Source organism: Canis aureus, chromosome 19 (genome assembly GCF_053574225.1).
Source record: "Canis aureus isolate CA01 chromosome 19, VMU_Caureus_v.1.0, whole genome shotgun sequence".
NCBI classification, from domain to species: Eukaryota; Metazoa; Chordata; class Mammalia; order Carnivora; family Canidae; genus Canis; species Canis aureus.
The window spans coordinates 15943588-15963615 of NC_135629.1; the positions used below are offsets into that span (position 1 = coordinate 15943588).

General features: G+C 35.2%; 1 protein-coding gene across 11 annotated transcripts in view; it reads right to left on the reverse strand.

The window, feature by feature from the left end:
• The window catches only part of CNTN4 (contactin 4), a 927650-nt gene that overhangs the window by 542703 nt on the left and 364919 nt on the right, over positions 1–20028 (reverse strand). For 2 of the 11 annotated variants that reach the window (XM_077858024.1, XM_077858027.1), the window contains one exon: positions 6090–6160. The exons of the other annotated variants lie outside the window; for them this stretch is intronic. The gene's annotated coding sequence lies outside the window, so the exon portion shown is untranslated. The remainder of the gene's footprint in view (positions 1–6089; positions 6161–20028) is intronic. 11 annotated transcript variants of the gene reach the window in all.

Below are 20028 nucleotides of genomic sequence, written 5' to 3' on the forward strand. Positions count from 1 at the left end.
ATCCCCATAATCTCTCACTTTAAGTAATGCAGACGATAAAGACTCAGCCGTGGATACTAAAAACTAATAAAAATAATAAAAAGATCTTAATAATGATTGATTATGCTAAATTCTATTTTTAGGTTTCTTTTTTAACAGTTTATTGAGGTATTAATTTGTATAGCATAAAATTTACTTGTTTTAACTACACAATTCAATAGTTTTTAATATATTTAAAGAACTGCACAATCATTCCCACAATCTAACTTTAGATTATTTCTATTATCTCAAAGAGATCTTTTGTGCCCATTTTTAATCAGTTCTCATGCCCAACACCGGTCCCAGGCAACCACTAATCTTCTTTCTGTGTATATTAGCCTTGTCTTCCCCTATCATATAAATAGAAGCATTCAATACGTTTGAGTCCTTTCATTTAGCATAGTGTTTGTGAGGTGCATATATGTTGTAGGGTATATTAATAGTCTCTTACTTTTTACTGCTGAATTTTATACCATGAATTTTATACCATTGTATGGGTACAATATACATATATTACCCCATCTTAACACTTAACAACAATTGTACCTGGTGGATGCAACACATCTGCATGTGTATAGCAAAGATGAATAATCTGAGGGTTGGAGAAACTAGGAAATTTACTCAAAGATTAAGTTTGCTGTGGGAAAGTCAAAATCTGAGCCCAGATGGTCTAATTCTACTCCAGTATATTTAACCTATCCTACCTTCAGTTTCAGGAGAATGCTTAAGCATCTCAGAGAGCTCATGCCTACAATAATCATCTAAACCACTCATTATTATCCATATTTTCCAAAAGGATGTCATTAAAATTTCTGTCCTGCACCTTGCTGAATGACAGCTGTACTATCCAAAAGCAATACTCTGGGGGCCCCTGGGTGGCTCAGTCAGTTGAGTATCCAACTCTCTGTTTCCCCTAGGGTCCTGAGTCAGAGCTCAGCTTAGGATTTCATATTCAGCAAGGAGTCTCCTTGAAGATTTTCTCCCTGCCCCTCCTTTCCCTTTCTTTCTTTCTCTCTCAGAAAGAAAGAAAGAAAGAAAGAAAGAAAGAAAGAAAGAAAGAAAGAAAGATAGATTCTCCAGTGTACCAGTTACAAACATAAAAGGAGATTGATTTTGTGTGATTTACTTGGAATAAATCAAGACCAATTCTCAAGCCATTTAATACCTGTGTCTTACAAACTTAGATTTTGTGGGGATTTGGAAAAGACTCTAAAAGTACAATTACAAATAGGTCTTCAAGAATACCTTTAATACATTTTGTACTAAAAAAAGTGAATTTCACCTGTAACTACTTGAAATATTAACAACAACAATCCACTTGATTCATTTTGCATAGCATTCAAGTTTAGGGCAGTAAGTCAGATAATCAGATTGCTCAGATTTAAACAGTAGTGCAATTTTAGACAAGTTATTTAACCACCCTATGACTCAGTTTTCCATTCTTTGAAATGGAAATAAGAATAGTACTTATATGACAGTGTTGTTTGGAGGAGTAAGTAAGTTAACACCAGCAAAGCACTTAAAATTAGATATCGGGGCACCTAGTTGCCTCAGTCAGGTAAACATCGGCCTTAGGCTTAAGTCATGATCCCAGGGTCTCAGTACTGAGCCCTGCCTCAAGCTCCCTGCTTAGCGGGGAGGGGGCTTCTCCCTCAATACCTCCCCTAGCTCATGCTCTCTATCTTAAATAAATAAATAAAATCTTCATTTTTTTAAATTAGGTATCATTATTGCTATTTTTACATTATCATTACTACTACAGGCAGAGAAGTAACATCCTGAACCACAAACAGGTTAAGAGTGGCAATTAAACAACCAAACAAAAATAGATAACAATAAAAAAGAACTGGCATGGGAAAGAGAGAAGGGAATGTATGTGGGAAGATTTCAATATCTGTGCATTACCATTTGTCGTATTTTAAAATAAAACAATGTAAAAATGCCCCTAGAATAAAAATAAAAGTCTACTGTTTCCATCAAAGCTAAACTGTGAATCCATGTTTCATTTGTGTTCCTGAGCTCACCAGATCCTCTTCCACATAGTGATGTGACACTGAAGCCACACCTTTACCCTCTAGAGTCGGGACACCTAAGAACTCCAGTTTATAAAAGGGATATTAACTTTGGTGCATGAGAGGTTAGTGATTTCATTTAAAGAACTCAGTAAAATAAATGGCATCTTTTTCTTCTTTGAACTCACTCCTTTCTCAAAATGATAGTAGTTATCTAAAAGAACACCATAGTGTTCCAATAAAAAATTGTATTTTCCACTATACATTCAACTTTAAAACTTTTTCTATCCATTTTGTATCTGTTAAATTAAAAAAAAAAAGAATTTAAAATTATGACAAGACCTCAGCTCATGGGGAAATATTTGGTAAAATGTTTCAAATACCATAAATGTCACAGGTTTTTATTTTTTAAACAATTTAGTCTAAAGTAAAATATTTATCTCTCAAAAAGAAAAACTACTTACATGAAAATATTAAATGCATTATACTATTTAAAACAGAAAACACTGAAAATAATCTAACGGTCCAAAAAGTAATAAAGGCATTTTGAAGCAAATTCCATTGTCATTACTGGATAGAATATTGTGTAGCCATTAAAAGTAATTACACTGCCCATGTTGTAAACTTACAGTGAAATATTAATGTTAAAACCAAAAACAGAAACTATCCTAGCTATGGAGACAATTGTAAAATTATGTATTCATGTGGTTAAGGGTTAGAAGGCAACATAGAAAAATGAGAACAGTTGATTTGTTCTGATTATATTAAATAATGGGCTTCTTATGTGTCTTGTCCTAAAGCAGACTGTGCTAAACACAGTCTCCTCCTTAATTGGGTGTGAGGCCGATGGTTATTTTGCTTTAGATTTCCTGTTATGATGATGATTATTATCATCACCATCGTCATCATTGTATGGTGCAGGGTTAAGTTTTTTTGTTTCAGATTTTGTTTTGTTTTGTTTTTGTTTTTGTTTTTGAGAGAGACAGTATGTATGTGAGAGTAGGGGGTGGGGAAGAGGAGGGGCAGAGGGAGACGAATCTTAAGCAGACTCGACACCCAGCCCACAGTACTATACAGGGCACAATTCCATGATCCTGAGATCACAACCCTGAGATCAGGACTTGAGCCAAAATCAATAGTCTTAAGTGACCATTAACTGACTGAGCCACCCAGAGACCCCAAGGTTAAATATTTTTAATATAAATCCTTATGAGTAATTTTCTTATGGCCAATTTCTAAGAAGATTAATTCCTAATTTTATAATGTAACTCAATTAAAAAAGCTTTGATTCATGGAAAATTATAAATACATTTATTCTGTTGGGGGTGCCTATTTCAAATAAAATAAACATTTTAATTAATCCATTTATTAATCCAAAATTTATAGATTCCTTGCAAAGTTCCAGGCACCAAGCTACATGCCCCCAATAGGAGACTGAGCAAGAAACACAAGTATAGAGTCTGCAAGATAGAGACAAATAAATATATCCTTAGAATATATCTGATAAAATGCTATGCCAAGGGAAGCCCTATGTTTAAAGAATGGAATAGAAAATGAACCAAACAAATCAAGTTGGGAAGGGAAAGGAGAAGATACCCTGGTATACAGTCCCAGAGGAAGGAATGCCAGTATATGAACTAGATTGGGAATTGGAATTAAGTAAGTAGTGGTTAGTAAAGTAAGATTACTCAGTTACCTGGTAACTTACTGGCTTGTGATAGGGACCAAAGATAAGGGAGGACATTAATCTTCAAAGCACTGCTCCCCAAATTAACTTTATAAGGTAATGAAAGTGTTTTAAAATCTGTGCCATCCAATAGGGTAGCCACTAGCCTCTAGTGGCCATTAAGTATCTGACATAAAATCAGTGTGATTTTGGAACTGAAATTTTAATTTCATTTGATTCTACCCAGTTTAAGTAGTTACAAGTGGCTAGTGATGACATTATTGGAGAATACAGCTTTGTTGTAATTAAGTAAGTTCATTATGGCAAGAGCCAAGTGTGGGGCAGTAGAGAGGGAGCAAAGTGGCAAGAGGTAAGGCAGGTAGAGTCCAGATGATGCATGGATGTGTGTACTGTGTTATGTGGCATATGCCACCACAACTGTGGTGTAAGCAGACACTATACACAGGAGTATGAGCAGTCATCCACAGAAGCCAGTCAGCAAGGCACTTACAAACCAAGAAACCTACCTCCCCTGTCCACCTTTAAATGATATGTTGGATTTTGTAGACTGAAACGAAGTCAAGCTTGCCTACTTAATACAGTGAAATATGAGGAGTCATGTGGGGTGTGGAAGGGAGGAAAGGAAAGGGTATTTTGTGTTTCTTGTCTATGCATTTCGGAGATTCCATGCAGTTAGAAATTTTCATTTCTCTTATAATGATGTCCAAAACAAAAAATAATGCACTGATTTTGAGCTTCTGGTCTCCTGGCTCATTCCTGTTATGTAATGGCAACATATAACCAAGAAAATCTGATTTCATGATCAAGTCTGCACTGCAGAAAAAAATTCTATTAAATGAAATTGAGGAAGCCAGACTCGAGGTAAGAAAACTAGTCAGGATGCTATCTATCATAAAATGGTGCTGTATTGGGGATAAATCAAGCAGCTACAGTCAAGTATTTGCTAGATGTAATAGATGGGACAGGAGAATAGATTGAATGTGCATAGAGAACTGGTAGAGTGGTCAAAAGTGATACTCTTGTTCTAATTTGGCTAGAGTTGATGGTGGTACAACTGGTAGAGATGGATAAATAAGAAAACATAGTAGACTAAAAGGAGATAATTCCACCATCATTGGGTCTTGATGTTACTTATTAGATGAGTGACTCCAGTCAACTCAGCTTCTTAGAGTTTTATCCTCATCTGTCAAACAAGAAGGCTGGAGATGACTGGCGAGATTTGTTCCACCTGATTTTAGGAGTACTCTTCCAAACACACTTACTCTTATTATCAAACACTTGTATCAAAGAGGACTTGTTTCTCAAAACTATTTATCATTGAAAAATAATAGTATGTGTCATGTCTCTTTACTTGATCTCAATTTTGACTGTGGATGGGACTCAATGATTCCATTTTTTGGTAATCTGATCTGCTGAATTATATAGCTAAGCTACAGACATACACACAAGTCCTGGAGTACATTCTTAAGTGTGACAGTACATAACATTATGCTTTATAATAAATCACAGACATGTCAGAAACAAGAAATGACAAAGCATATTTATTGTCAACATCCTCCCTTATTAGCAATGTTTTTGAAATTCTGCATTTATTCCTCCTTATTTTTCCTTAAGTACAGATAATAGTGCCTACTTTGATTAAAACATGTTTCGAATCAAGTAAAACTGTTCCAAATCAATTTTCAAACTTATTAGTTCAAAGTTTTCAGAAGACTGCCACTTTTGGATCCCATCTGAACAACATCCTTTGTCACTTATCTCAAGAGAACAAGTTTTAGAAATGAAATTATAGAAGCAGGAAACATACATGTACATGAACAAATGTGTGGACCTGCTCCTAAAAGCTGGTTAAATGACTATTGGGTGATGCTAATTTTTTTTTTTTTTTTTTGGAAACTTTCAGGCTTAACTTAAAATTCTGGACTGAAGATGCTCAGAATGAGCCCTCCAGAAACAGAAAATATAATGAAGGAATTTGTGACTTTTTTTCCCCATCACAAGAAGAACAAGCCAGATAAGTAATTAAACACAAGGATATAGAATACATCTGTCAATAGCCCTGTCAGTGCAAGCTCACTCAGTTTGAATTTTCAACTCTACTACTTATTAATGGTCAGTCTTGGGACAATTGCCTAGCCTTATGGAATCTCATCCACTTCATCTGTCAATAGGAATAATAGGTAGAATCCATCTGATTACATTGTTGGGAACATTATCATTCTCTCTTTATCATATTATTTATGAACTAATAGACTTTGTTACATATTTTTGTGACTTCAATCAATTGCTGCCATTATTCTTATTAATGTTCATATTGCCCCATTTTAGGTTAATGGGGAGCCCTGTAAGTTGGCTCTGTGTCCTGTCCTTACCCTGTTTGTCTTTAACAGCAGCTTCCTGGTGTTCTGGCATGGTAAGCAATGTGGTTTCTTTTGTACATTTTCTAAAAGAAAGGAATATACATTTGCCTTGTTCACTGATATATACTAGTGCTCAACAAACATTCTTTAGATATAAGTCAATTAAATAGCACTTAACAACTATTCAATAGGAGTCATCGATTATTATTTGTCATTGTATAAGAATTACTTCCTCATGAACCTGACTATGGGGTTCTTTCAGTACAATTAATCTAATCAATTCCTGAGGACCTACAGTCTGCACCCCACCCCTTGTCAATCACATATATTTTAGTTGCCTGTATGTAAGTACTATTAACAAGTACAATTATCTTACAAGGAACATGGAAAGAATGTGAAAGGATTAAAATAGGCAATCTATGTCATCTAAAATATTTTCTCATTCTTTCTATATCATCTTCCTTATATTAGAATTAGGGGATTCTAGTGTCAAATTTGTTTCTGGGAGAAATCTTGTATTTCTTCCTCAGTGGGACATGTTTAAATCTTCACTTCCACTTTATTTGTTGCTTTCATGTCACATGTCAAAGCCCTATGTGGTTTCTGACTTCCTTTCTTTTTCAACTTTATCTCAAATAGAAATTTAACTTTAATAACATAACCACCTTTATTGACTCTATCATTTCCAAAATAGTTTCATTTATCATTTAAGTAAAACATGCTCTTAATTTATTTGTTGAATGGCTGAGGAGAAACTTTTAAACTTAATATTCTTTCCCTTATTCAAATTTTAAGTAGCTAAAGAAATTCTTCACACTTGGTATCAACATTACACAAAACACATTTTATGCTACATCTGAGTTTTTTAACTAGGTCTCCAAATGTGTGTTGTGGTTTTGCCTAAAATGAGTCATTATACAAATGTTCTCAGAAGGTAAAATCCAAGATTTTTATACAAGATCCATGTAACGTTAATGAAAAGTTCATTGGCAAATGATTTTGACGCCATGGCCTCTAATGCTTAGAACACTTAGATAAGAGATTTCTTAATTCGCCATGTTGGCACAAGGCACAATCACCTGGTTTTGGAATATTATGAACCATTACACCTCTGGAGAGACAGATGGCCTTCAACTGAACAAAGTCTGATGATTTACAAGTTTAACATTTATGGAGGACAATCACAAGATTAAACAATCATTATTCCTAGAACTAGCTATTTCAGAAGGGAAATGCTAGTTTTTCCTGATTAAAAAGAGAAAACACAGATATCATTCACTTATAAGAAAAAAAAAGTTACTCCTCTAGCTCTAGAGAATGTATCATTTAGGGAGCACAAAGTAAGAGAATGGGAAGCAGAAAGCTAGCTCTCTACTAATCTTCCTTCTCTCCTCATAAAGGAGAGATTTTTGTTTATTTTTCTTTGAATATATCTAGCAAATTAACATTTATGCTCTTCATTCTGCTTCCCCAGTCTTCCCACTTGTTTTTTTTTGTTTTGTTTTGTTTTGTTTTTTTCTTCCAGGTCTTCCTGAATAAATCCAGTGTCTTGGTCTCTAAAAACAAATCCTGTTTCTGTCAATAACAAATGTATAGCTCTGTGAAAATTACAATTAGTCTCTAGGACTTATTTTTTCTTTTTTTCTTTTTTCTTTTTTTTTTAAGATTTTATTTATTTATTCATGAGAGACACACACAGAGAGAGAGAGAGGCAGAGACACAGGCAGAGGGAGAAGCAGACTCCATGTAGGGAGCCTGAAGTGGGACTCTATCCCCGGTCTCCAGAATCAGGCCCTGGGCTGAAGGGGGCGCTAAACCTCTGAGCTACCCAGGCTGCCCACTAGGACTTACTTTGAGACTTCTCTTTACTTATATGTAAGATGAAAAAACTAGATACCTTCTTCAAGGTCAAATATTCTCTAACTTTTTAGTCTTTGGTTCACAATGTCGGTACCTCTTATGAATTCCTAGAACTCTTCTTACTAGTGTCATATTCACTTAACAAAAGTGATTTCAACCGACAATGTATAATGAGTCTTACATGCATATTAGCGTTCATATATATGTGCCATCCTTTCCCCTGCAAAAGTGGCAGTGCCTTGAGGGCAAAGACTGAATTTTTCCTTCTTTGTATTTCTCAAAGCATCCAGCCTGGAACCCTACACTTGTTAGGTGCCTCCTAAATACTTGTCCATTAATTTGCTGATAAACTCTGTAAACTTTCCTCAGTTCTACTTGAGAGGCTTTGCAAATAGGAATGGTCCTAATGTTGTATATATTCCTAAAAAGAGAGAAGATCAAGTCTGCTTTTATCACAAGCTCAAGTGGACATGAAGTAACATTTTTTTCTTACGGGCAAAGCTCTTATAATAGAGTCCTTCAGAAGAACATAACACAGAGAAAAAGAGATTGAGCTACAGTATCTGCTGGCCTCTCACAGCAGCAGAACAAGAGTGTTAAAAAAAAAGTCACAATATTAAGACAGGATCAGAAATGAGAGTAGATGTGAAGCTACGAGGAGCATTTACAACCTACTTCAGAATCCACAGGATTTTGGAGATGAAATATGGAATCAAAAAAGTTATAAGCAGTATAATTTTATCAATAAAGAAAAGACAGTGTTGAAAAGATAACTACCCAATAATCATGTTTTCTAAAAATAAGCAACATACAGTTAATCATAAAAAACCTTTTATACTCCTTTGAAAAGAAATGCCACTCCCACATGTATACTTACACTAGTGAATAATTGTATAAGAACATTTCTTTCAAAGATTTTCAGTCAAAAATTTCATCCTAAAAAGCACCTGTACTTCCTTTCACTAGGTGAATAGGTACATTTTAGATGAGTACACACAGACAGTGAAAACTTATTTAATTTTTTCACTAAGACATTAGGAAGTAGATTCTCACAAGAGTCAGAAATTCAAACATTGATTTTTCTACTAAGCCTATGAACCAACAGATATGAAATGATGGATCAAGAAAATGGAAGGTCTATTTTTCTATTCATTCAAAAGGTATATACAGCTTCTAAAAACTGAAAAAGTGGTTAAAAAATGGGCATTATCTCCAAGGCATGGATTGTGTATTCTGATAAATCCCAAAATAAAGTTATAATCTGAACCAGTGTTGGAAGATTCCTCCAACTGTATAACAGATAAAAAAAAGTAAAAGACTATTGAGAATTATCTGGTGCACTCTTTCTGTTACAATGTATTCTAAAAGTTTCATAAAGGATGCAAAGTCCACAAAACTGGGAGCAGATTAAGTAATAAATAAAGCATCATATTCAGTTATACCACTGTTAGAATTAACATGGCTAGAATGAGCACCTACCAGAAAATCAAAAGATCATTCAAAGGATTTTCCTGACTTTGTCACTTCCTTAATAAAATCATTCACTGTTTTCTTAGTCTGAATAGTTCCAACTTTAAAAGTAGAATATTAAAAATAATTGCCATATTTAAGAGGCAAAGAACTAAGTAAGTAGTTATTAACATGTTGGAATATTTTAGGGATGACATTTCTCAAATTCATAAAAAAAGTAAAATTTGGTTAACTCATCAAGATTTGTGGAAAATTATCAGAGTAAAGAGAGACACGGGTAGTTGGTTAGCTGACTGCCAGCCTATCCTTTTTGTGACAAAAGAACTGTTTCTCTTCAGAGTAGCAATGAATTTCAGTCATAATAGTGAACTATGATTAGGGTAGGTCAATTATAGCAATCTTAGCTCTCTTTGCCAGATTTTAAATAGTCACATGAGCAAATTTAACCAAAGAAATATAAAGCTGAAGAAGTTCTTATAGGGGAAGGGTGTTTCTGAGAAAACATTCCCTTTTTAATAAAAATGACAGGACCAGGAGAGAGCTTAAGGATTCATCCCCTGCCACACTTTTTCCCCTACTTCTAACACCAAAATGATTTTAAAGTAATGACAGCCATGTTGAGATCATCCATTGAGATGTATGACATCTAATGGCCAAGACACAAAGGAGAGCAGAGAGGATAAAAAGAATCAGCCTATGTCACTGCTGACAGTAATGAACCTCTGAATTAAAATTAGATCCACCTAACCTACATTCTCCCAAAAAAGTGAGAATAAAATACTGTTTAAGGCAAATATTCTGCAGCCTAACACATTTCTAAATGATAGATATGGTCCTCCCTGAAGAATCCATTCAGAAGAGCTCACCTTTTATAAAAGTCTGCATTCTTTAATGTAATATAATCCATCCCTAAGGTGACACCCTGGTGGCCTGCTCTAACAATCTGCTATCTCATATGCATGTGATATCCTTTTCCTTTTCTATGCATAGAAAAGAAGTCACAGACTCCAAATCTGATATGCCCTCTGCTCTAGAAATATATTGATAATATGCAACATGAAATATATAGTTTCATGGAGACTTGGGGAGCTTTCTGAAAGCCATCCATGAATTCTTGGTATGGTCTTCAGAGAGTTCCAACTATAAGAATCCTGGATTCAGATGATTTGGTATTTCTTTATTCTTAGATTTTTAAAACTTCAGTTCTACCTGAAGAACATTTATAAGTAAAATAAAATACCAGCTTCAGCCTTATTTACAGAATTCTTTGTGATCCAGTTTCTTAAGGAAGGGCCTCAAATAAATAAAAAATCTTGAAGAAAAAAAAGGCACCTGGGTGGCTCAGTTGGTTAAGTGTCTGCCTTCAGCTCAGGTCATGATCCCATGACCCTGGGATCGAGCCCCATGTCAGGATCCCTACTCAGCAGGTAGTCTGCTTCTCCCTCTCCCTCTTCTGCTCCCCAGGCTTGTGTTCTCTCTCTCTCTCTCTCTCAAATGAATAATCTTTTTTTAATAAAAAAAATCTTTTTGAAAAAGGGAAGGGGCTCATTTGATAACAAGCAGCAAAGTAAGGGAAATATCTTTGGACTAGGACTCAGGAGAGATTGGGTCTGGGCATGATTCTATGTGCAGACTGACCACTGACATTCTGGGCTTCTGGTCCCTCATCTGTAAAGTAGGAAATATGATACCCATTCATGAAACCTTTTTGAAGCTATAATGGGATAATATATGGGTACTGTCTGAATAGCAAATTATAGGTAGAATTTTCACCAGCGGGCATAATCTCTACATGAAGGAGAAACCAGGACACTGCAAGACCTAATTGTGGTCTGTCTCTGTTCTATCTGATTTTGGTTAAAAAAGATGATTCTAGGGGCATCTGGGTGGCTCAGTCAGTTAAGCATCTGACTCTTGATTTCAGCTCAGGTCATGATCTCAGGGATGTGAGAATGAGTCCTGCATCTATTTCTACACTGGGCATTGGAGACTACTTGGGTTCTCTCTTCTCACTCTCCCACTTGCACAAGCTCTCTCTCTCTCAAAAAACAAACAAACAAACAAACAAACAAAGAGGGGCGCTTGGGTGGCTCAGTGATTGAGCATCTGCCTTCAACTAAGGGCATGATCCCGGGTCCTAGGGTAGAGTTCTGGATTGGGCTCCCTTGCAGGGAGCCTGCTTCTCCCTCTGCCTATGTCTCTGCCTCTCTCTCTGTGTCCCTCATGAATAAATGAAGAAAATCTTTAAAAAAATAAAAGAAAAAAGGTAATTCTGTTCTATCTAAAAGATTTACATATTTATTAAGTAATTACTGGTAATAAATAATAAGTCATTATTTACTACAGTACTATTGATTATCAGGAATTCCACCTTTACCTATGCTATTTTATATTATCATCACCAGCCAGATCCTATTACCTACACTGAAGGTGACAGTGGCTCAAAGACATTAACCAACTCATAAAAGTCACACAAACTTAAGTAGAGAGGCTAGAACATGGTCACAAGTCTATTCCACAATGAAATCTTTCTCTTGATATTATGTTAAAATGCAGTTGACACATAGTATTCAATTTCACTATAACCTAGCTAAAAAAATATGTTGGAGATGGTAGGAGAGTGGAGTTGTAACTGTCCAAAGGCAAATATAATTAGCATTTATAGTTTTCTAGGTATTGAACCTAGAGGCCAAACAACAGAAAGGGCAGATAATGAGGCTAGCTGGACTCTAAATTTAGGACTCAGCAAGTAAATGTATTAGCAAAACTGTGCCAATTTAGGAATCTTATCAATATTCATACACTTGATATTTCTGGTAGCCAAGGCCTGACCAGGAATTTTTTTCTCAAAAAATAGCATAACTTTAATCTTTCATCTGATGGAAAAAATACATATCATTGATACTGTAAGACTTTTTAAATGAGGCAAGACTGGCATCTATTCCATATGTGAATACTAAAATTAGATCAGGACTGAGAGCTTTGGCAGCTGGAAATGAAAAAAAAAATTTTTTTTAAACAAATAGATTTAGGGCTTTGTTAAAAGAACAAAGGGACCTACACTTTCTCCCATAATAAACATAACAGCTGGAATGAAAATAGTTAACCTTTCCTGTTATTAAAATAATTAACATATAAATACTATTTAGCTCATTTAATATGCTCATTTTTGGTAAAGTCTTGCATTAAGTAAATAAGTTAATTTTGAAACATAACACATGTCAAACCAACCCAGCTTTCACAAGGAAACAATAGTCAAAATGCGTGTATAATGCCCTTCTAAAATGACCAGTTACAGCTGTGAAAGGCAATGCCAGAAGCAATGTTCAGAGATACCATAGCAACAAGAGTCTTTCTGCTACAGCAGCAAACTCACAATCACAAACTGAAAGAAGAAATCATTTCAGATCTTTAAACAATCTACTGTAAAAAATTAATATAATCTTTCCTCCAATGAAAATGTCTTCATTCATTGAATTTCCAAATTTTACTTAGTGCTTTAAGCATTCTTTCCATAATTCCTGTACATCTTGTTGAAAAGTAAAAATAAAAGTTGAGAGCAATAGCGAACACTTAGTTTTATTTCACATATGCAAACTTTTGTCCCAACAAAACAGTTTTAGGTGTTTGAGGATTGTTAGAATATATTTGTTTGACAATCATTTTACCTTTTGTATCAAGTACTCACAGTGAAGTTCTCTTATAATTCCCTCTGATGGCCTTAATATTTCAACAAAATGATGCATCCTAATATGAATGCCCATTTTAAATGATCAAGATACACCTGCAGTAATTACCACACTGAGATTAGTGAGGCCATCCTATGCTCTGATGGCTTCATATAGTGTTGGTTTAGTGTACTGAAGTGTATGTAATAGATTGAATTCCCTGATATATCTGACAGACCACCAATTACAAAGTACTTGCACACTTGATACTTTTGACCTTGCTCATAACAATGTGAATACATGTGGCAAGTCACTTTCAAATAACAACAATGAAATTTTCCATCCAAAACTTACCAATTATGAATTGCATACTTCATTTTAGGTGAAATATTCCTGATCAAAATGTTGTAAAATTACAACAGTAAACTGAAGACCCAACTAACTTCAATCAGAAAAGAACCAAGACACTATCTGACCAATCCCTAAGCAAAATTTCCAAATTTCCAGTAATAATGATGTTTCAAGTTTAACATCTGCATTGCTATCCTATTATTTTTTTTAAAGAAACCAAATTCAGTACCATTGACATGTTTCAAATCTTTGCTGAAATTAAAATGAAAAACTGCAAGTTATTTTTTCTAAATTAATGAATAGTTAATCATTATGGATGCTTGTCTCTTGAAATCCTCATTGAGAAACAAGCCCACAAATTATTAAAATAATCTCAAAAGTAGCAGCTAAGTAAACAAAGACTTTGTAGCAGTTAATGTGTAAACAAAGCTTTTGTTGTTGTAATACATGCAGTGGTAGAGTATATAATTTATCTTTTAACCATTTTTACGTATAAAATTCAGTGGCATTAAGTCACGTTGTAAAACCATCACCACTATTTATCTCTGTCACTTTTTCATCATTCCTAACAGAAACTCTGTGCCCTATATAGTTTTTATTTTTTTTGTTTTAAGGAATACAAGTAAGAAAAAACTTGTTTCCCTTTTATCTTAATCTGTTCCAGAATCTAAATTGTGGGGTTTATAAAGTGATTAAAGCCTTAACAGGCAAGTCATTTCTAGACGGTTTACTACTTTTTTTTTTAAAAAAGAAGATTTTTTTTATTTATTCATGAGAGACACAGAGAGAGAGAAAGAGGCAGAGACACAGGCAGAAGGAGAAGCAGGCTCCATGCAGGGAGCCCGACATGGGACTCGATTCCTAGTCTCGAGGACCATATCCTGGTCTAGATGGTTTACATGTGGGGGAAGGAGATTTAATAAATGCAGTTGCCACAAAAAAGCCAACAGTCCTGGGATTCTCTGCTGTCTTTAGAAAGAACAAGGAAACAGAATACAGATTAATTCCTTTTCCTCTAGGGCAGTCATTGAATTTGGTCTCCAGGTGACTGCATTCCACCTCAAAATTTGGTAAACACTGCTTGACTGCCTAGAGCTGTCCCCTTCCCCCTCCCTGTCCCTCTTCTCCCTCTCCAATCTCTGCCCCTCCCCTTGACCCTCCCACACATCCTCTACCCCTTCACCCATGTACAATACCTCCTTATGCCTTCCCTTTATTCCTAAACATTCCTTTTAAGACACGCTGAGGAAAGGCAATGGTTCAATTAAAGGGAGTAATAAAAGTTTCAGTCTTAATACAAACCCAAAAGACTAGTTTCTAATGCAACATTTCCCACAATAACATTTAGAAATAATTGATTTTAGGAAGAAGTTAACTATGAATTCTCTTGCTTGCTATATTGACAATTCTGACCAAAAAAGAATAAGGCATGTATATTAAATAGTTTTCTTCAGTGGCAAGTTATGTTTGGCAGAATTCAAACATAATGAATTGCTTGAGGTACATAAAGAAGCAAAATTTTTGACTTCCTGAATATCTCACAAGTAAACTCTGAAATTACCCAAGTATAGAACTTTATGAGAATATTTTCCCAATGATCTGTGGGTTGAAAATCGTAGAGTATTTGGTAGAAAATATATGTCCAGAATATTAAAACATCCCATAGATGCTTTGTATGCATAATCACAATCTCCTTTCTCTGATCCACAGAATAGTATGTAAGACCTTGCCAACATTTATGCTGCATTTCCCTTATTAGACTATGAACTAATGGAAGTCTATGTGTTATGTACCTTTCATAAACATCAGGCAAAACACACTTAATGATGGAAAAAGAGAAACACTAAGGTCTGGGACAAGAAGACCTCTTGTCTCAGATGATATTCAAACCCATACCTTGAACCTCACTTTAACCAACTCAGTCACAAGACAAAATGAGACAGAAACTACAATAAAACTACTGGTAGTAGCCATGCTTGATTTTAAACCTTCTTATTTCCCCAAATGTGTAAGATACCATGTTTACTCGACTGATTTTTTGTTTTGGTTTTCGTTTTTAATACAAGCAGATACATATTTTACTTTTATTTTTGATAGCTTTATTTCTAAGGTGATTTCACTAAAGGCTGAAGGATAGTGTTAAAAGGTATACTAATGCCTTTCAGAAGGAGAAGAATAAATAAAAAGTGTGCAAAATTAACTCATATATATATTTCAATACATTCCAAAAAACATATATCAAAGCTCCAGTTACAAAAGACCTTTATGTACTAAAAAACTTGAAATACAACAAAACAAAATATACAGCATAATGAGTCCCTGTAGTTTTGACCTTCACTGTAGATCTTTCATTTTCTTTCTCGCCTTAGACAAGTTACTTAATTATAGAAGCTATTTCAAGAATAATTAAAAACTCCCCTTTCAGAAACAGCCAAGTAGTTTATGTGGTCATCTGTAGAAGGTTATAACTTGAATGTATTATTTCTTGGATAGTTAGCCTTTTGGGTAGCCCCCCCTCCAAAAATGATGGGATTCATTCCTTTTATGACTATTCAGTAGCACCTAGTATTTATTAAATGCCAATAATATGTGTGTCTTATCCAACTATAGAACACAGGTCATCCAAGTCCTAAATCCAGTTTGCCATTTAGAAATTTACATTAAGTATACAAGCAGAAACTTTGTTCCCCAACTGAACTTTGAGGTGTTTTTTTTTTTTTAAAGATTTATTTATTCACTCATGAGAGACAGAGAGAGAGAGACAGAGAAAGACAGAGAGACAGAGACACAGGCAGAGGGAGAAGCAGGCTCCATGCAGGGAGCCTGATATGGGACTCGATCCTGGACCCCAGGATCACGCCCTAGGCCAAAAGCAGACGCTCAACTGCTGAGCCACCCAGACGTCCCGAACTTTGAGTTCTAATAGTATAATAGGGCATTTCTTTTAAAAATAGCTATATGGTGGGACAGTTAATTATAATGTTGAATTTACAATCTAAAAGATAAAATTAAACTGACATATCTAGAATGCTACTTGCCTACCTAGAATGGTTAGGGAAGAGCAATAACGAAGTTGTCCTAAGTGGTTCAGTATAAGTTAGAGACAGTTAACTTCATGTAGCAATTAAAATGTAATGGTCTGAGAAAAAAACGCACACACAACAAAAACGCTAACTACAGTCAGGGTTGCAAATGTAGCTTCAAAGAAAATTGGACAGGAAAAGTAACAGTTCAAGGTATTCCTTGGAATGGAAGACTAACACAGGAGTTCTCCTGGTTCTATGTCATAAAAATCAGCTTCACACATAAAGACAACACGCTTTTCTACCACAGTACTATAGAAATGAACACCCGGAAGCAGAGTTAAAAAAAAAGGCAATCCATTCCTATTTTAAAAATATCTTTCACAAAAAACAAACACTATTTTTATATAAAGGAAACTGTTCATGCACTGAAAGTTTCTCCTGTACCCTAAGGATGGCTTGTGTTCATTTAACTTTTATTGTATAAATTGCCAGATCCTCACAGAAACTTTTATTTCAGTTGAGGCACAAAGGAGATGAAAATTGGGTTTATTTTGTACGATGTGTTTTTATTTCACCAGCATACTCTCACTTTAAGGATTTATCAGTATCCTTAAAGTAAAGCATTAAAAAAACAAAAAACAAAACTGTCAGCCTGTTTAATAGATATTGCCTTCTATTTCTTTAGTTTTATCTTTGTCTTTTCCCTTTTGATGTTTGCATTCAGACAAGACACCTTATTTGTCATCATCTATGACTACAAACAAAGTTACAAAGACATGCGCGGCTAGCAATTTCATTTCTTAAAAGCAAAGAGGAAGAGAATGTTCCCCAAATATAGTTCCATCCTACAAACAGTGATGTGACTAATACAAGCTGAGATGTACTTCAGTGTTAAATGCACACCAAATTTCAGAGATTTAGTATGGGAAAAATATATGAAAGATCTCAATAATTTTTATATTGATTCCATGTTAAAATGGTACTATCTTAGATAAATGGGTTAAATGAAAGAGATTATTAGAATTAACTTCAATTGCTTAGTTTTCCTTTTTCCAAGGTGGTTACTAAAACATTTAAAATTGCTTAAATGCCTGGCATTATATTTCTGTTGGACAGCACTGTTATAGGTACTGCTATAAATAGTCTGGAAGACATGTGAGAGAAAACAGGGCATGGTTATGTATAGATAACCATGCAGATTCAAGTGAGTACATTTATAAGTAAACTGTATCAACCTGAAAGTGTGAGGAGTCAACAGCAGTACTAATAGCGGATATGTGAATGTGCCAAATGATTTACTTGAGTGTGCCTATTTTATAATCAGACCAATTCTATTGTGTATGTTTTACAGATGAGAAAGCTGAGAATTGAAATAATATTCTGAAAGTAACAGAGCTTATGTGGCAGAATCACGATTCATGTGTAATTCTATGTGACTGTATGTAGACTCTGGGTTCTTATTCATAAAAGAATATCTCACTCAATAAAGCCTATTACTTAAATAAATAAAGCCAGCCTGCCTTTTGCTGAATGCCCCTATGTTCTATCATACTATTCTTTCCACCTACCATCCAATTCCTCATGCCCATTTGTCTACACATATCCACCTCATCTTTCAGGATGTAGCTATGGTTCTTAACTATGCCATTCTTCGAAATTGCTATAATCAGTATGACCAGCATAAGGGTCACAGATTTTCATGAGTCAGGTTTGTTAATTCCATCTGACTTCTCAATTTCATGAAGGCAGAGAATGTATCTCATTTCTTTTGTGGTCTCCAACAAAGCTAGCACCCAGCAAATAAACCTGAATAGTTATTAAATGAAAACACAGTGAAGGAGGGCAGCTGGGTAGGCAGATAGTCCTACGTTTGATTACCTGTATTATAATAAACAACATAAATCCTTGGTAGTAGTAATAAAATTTCCTTTGGCTTGTAAGTTATGACTCTGCCTCTGTAAGTAACATATACACTGGACTTACACCCAATCCTGATTAGCCAGTAACTAAAGAGCAAATTTCCACAGTTCGAGATTTCTGGATGAAATTCACAGGTAATTACTCTTGGAAACTCCTGTGAGAAATACACAATATAGGTATAAAAATATTTTTATTTCTCTTTTTAATTTTGCCCAAACTTCCTGCCTCAACTGTAACTGAGCTGCACTACTGATAAAAGGCATACTAAATCTGCAAAATAGGTTTGTTTTAATGAAAAGAAAATGCCTACAACACCAGCTTTCTTCCTCTCCAAAATAACATGTTTTTGAATAACAATGTGGTTACTTTGCTTCAGTGAAGCCAAAATCACCACTAGTCATCAGGGTGCTACTTTTATCATCTGCTCCAACTGGGTTGCCATTCTTTCATCCAAAAGCTAAGCACACCAATTTGTGCTTTCATTGTAATAATTGATGAGCCCCCATAATTTCTTGCTGGGCACAATACTAGTTTTTATCCTTCTGAGGTACCTGAAAAAATGTAATAGTTCAACCCAGAATGGCAGTCATGATAAAAGATACTAAACTGAGAATGTACACTGGAGGCTACTCTCCATTTTCCTGATTTGGAAAGGTGTATTCTGCTTTATGTCTCTTCCCAGATCATACTGGTGGCAAAGATAGATTGCACAGCATAGTGGCTAGAACAGTAGTTTAAATATTATTGACATTTTGGAGCAAGTAATTCTTTGTTGTGAGAGGGTTGTCTTATGCACTGCAGTATGTTTAGTGGCTTTCCTGGCTTCTAACTACTGGATTCCAGTAGTACCCTCTCCAAGTTATGGCAACCAAAGTTGTCTCCAGACACTGCAAACATGTCTGGAGAAGGAGGCAAACCCTCTCCTCCTTTCAAACCACTGGGTTAGAACACAAACTCTGGCACTGGATTAAAATCTCAGCTTCTTAATGTGGCAGCTGTGTGACCTTACACAACTGAGTTAGTCTCAGAATGCTTACTTTCCTCGAGGGTAGTTGAGGTGATTGAGTCAATGAACCTATATAAAGTATTATGAGAGTACCTGGCATGTAGCAAGCACTATAAAAGGTTGAGCTATTGTTACTGTTGCTGTTATTATTATTTTTATTATTTTATTTTATTTTTTAAAAGATTTTATTTATTTATTTTTGAGAGACACACACAGAGAGAGAGAGAGAGAGAGAGAGAGAGGCAGGCAGAGACGCAGGCAGAGGGAGAAGCAGGCTCCATGCAGGGAGCCTGATGTGGGACTCGATCCCAGGTCTCCAGGATCACACCCTGGGCCAAAGGTGGTTCTAAACCACTGAGCCATCCGGGCTGCTCGTGTTATTATTATTTTTAAATGAAAACATGATTTAGCCTTAAGTCTATAGAGAAATAGTATGCCCACCTAGGTAGTCTACCAACTTCGGTCTGAGTTTTCTTATAAATAAAGTAGATGTTTGACCAAACATTTACTAGTGATACAGTACAGTATTATGGCTAAGAGTTCAGATTATAGAATCTGACTGATGATGTGGGACTCTTGGAATCATAAACCACTAGCTGTTTAAGCCTTGGACAGATTGCTGAATGTGCCAGAAACTTTGTGTTCTGATT